The following is a 2,583-nucleotide window of genomic DNA, read 5'->3' as shown; positions in this document are numbered from 1 at the left end:
AAAAAAAGGATAGTGAAAGGAAGAGGATGCCGTTGGAAAGTAAATCTCTTGATCTCGAGATCAATGTCGATAAATAAAAATTATCATAATATTGACGGACTTTGTGAATAATAGTGGTTTCTATAGTCCCTTGGAATTCTAAACATTCTTTTCACAATTCTATCGTTGAAAAATATAGATAATCATAAGTTAAATTCTCTTTTGTTTATTTTCTATATTCATCGCGTTATTATATTATAAGGAATGTTATTTACTATTTTATAATTACCAATATATACATGATGAATAAAGTTGAAATAATATATGATAATATATGGATTGCGCTATAGTGAAAGACAATCGATTATTAACTAGCGGATTATTTTATTTATATAAAAGAATATATATCGAACATGTTCAATAAGAAATGTCACCGAACGATTCATTACTGTCATTTGGGCTTCTGAAGAGGTCAAGTATTAATATACTTTATAATATATTAATAATAATATTCCCTATAATTCCTAATAATAACTTATGTAAATTATTATTAATAATTATGAATAATTTTGAATAATTTTGAATCAATAAATTTCGTTGTCGTGAAATCGAAGAAAAATGTTTCTCTGAATTTCGATGAGATTATCTTGCACGAATGTGCTATCTGTTAGCTAATTCGTTCTAGATATTATCAGGTTGACTTTCATGTCATACTTTGCGTTTCTATTCTAATGAAATGACATTCCATAACGAGATATTTATTGTTCTGACATATTTTCTTCTTCGATTTTTCTATTAAAATATTATTAATTATAACAATAAATGTACATTTCATTTTTTTGTACTTTAACTATGAATTAGTGATTTGAGTTTTTACTGAAAATGTCTATTATTATAAAATGTTTCATTATTTATCATATTCTATTATATAATATTGAACGCAGAATACTATTCTATAACTGTGAAAATTTCATTTAAAAGAAAGAAAATTACAGAATCTCGTATTTCTCTGGTATTGTCGCATCTTTTATTATCATTTGTCATTATTCTTATATTTATATTAATGATGGAAAATGTCAGTTACTATTGGTTTTTTATTTTTTTTTTTTTTTTTTTTATCGTTACTATAGTTTCTCGAGTTTTTCAGCACTTTGAGCGTATAATACTATGCCGATTTTGAATTCTATCGATACTGAATATTGTGAATTTGAATAATTAGCGACATGTTTTTTTTTTCAGCGATATTTTAATAAAATCAAGATCTTTTTATTTATTTTATATGCTCGATGTGTATTGCCAAAAGTTTGATATTTTTGTTATCGTTGAGGTGTTTTTTTTTTTTTTTTTTTTTTTTTTTTTTTTATATGTCGCTAACAATAATATCGGTAGCTTTAAAGAATAATTTGGAATTTGCAACTTTACGAAACGTCAAAATGTATCCTTTTACGACTTAACAATGCAAATTTATAATCACTTTTGTTAATTTATATGCTAAACTATATGCGATAAATACTAGATATTCAATACGTTCAATTTTTTTTTTTTTTTTTTTTTTTTGACATAAAAATTTTATTGTACAATATTATTAAATTGTAAAATATTTTTTAAATTTACGTGAAATACAGTTTGCTTTTATTACATTTGGGTTGTAGTATTGTAGGCATTTTAAAATTACAAAATCTTTACTAAAGTGCTATAAAAATACATGCACATGACACGAGAAAAAATATATAACACAGAGTGATAATAAAGTTATGTCAAGCTACCCCATAAAGTCTCATGATTTAGAACGAACTCAATGACATTATCATTTCATTCTGAGGGAGATGATAATGTTATTAGAATAAACGAATTAGCAGCATTACGTTAACTAATAGTTGCCATCCTTTAATATTCTGTGTATATAAAGCATAAATGTATCGGAATATTATTCTAAAGCATCCCAGTGAATAGTGATTATTATCTTTGATAATAATAGGACATTAGCATATGTTGAAGAACTGGTAATGCAGATAAAGAAGTTGAGACATGGTGTATACACTGCCATACAATGTAATAATAATAATAATAATAATAATAATAATAATAATAATAATAATAACTTGGTTATATTTAAGAGTAAATTTATCGTATTTCTTCTCTCTATCTCTCGTTTTTTCTCATTCGCTCTGTCTCTATTGTAGTGTCAGCGTTGCGCGGTTAGCTCCTTCAATTTGCGCAAGTCCGTTAACAATTTTCACAAAAGCCAATTTCACGTGTGCGCAGAGTTAACAATCTTTGCAGCTCCGCAAACGCAAGCTTTCGCATATTATGGCGTAGCTCTCTTAAGCTGATGCGTAGCAGTTTAACAAGGTAATCGAGAATCGCCTTTTCGAGTTTATCGTCCAGAGTATGCGGCCTTGAGTAAGCTAAGGCTTCCACTTATCGGCCCCTCAATGATCGATAAATGATGCCGCCCTTTGTCGAATCGACAGCTAATACTCGCCACACGTCATTTTCCCTCGCGATTTCAATATCGCAACGAGGCCACCCACGTGTTGGTACAATGCACGAGTCTTTGTCTTTTGTTCTCTCTCTCTCTCTCTCTCTCTCTCTCTCACTCTC

This window comes from Ceratosolen solmsi, unplaced genomic scaffold (genome assembly GCF_000503995.2).
Source record: "Ceratosolen solmsi marchali unplaced genomic scaffold, CerSol_1.0 scaffold6, whole genome shotgun sequence".
NCBI classification, from domain to species: Eukaryota; Metazoa; Arthropoda; class Insecta; order Hymenoptera; family Agaonidae; genus Ceratosolen; species Ceratosolen solmsi.
This window is presented reverse-complemented; position numbering follows the sequence as displayed.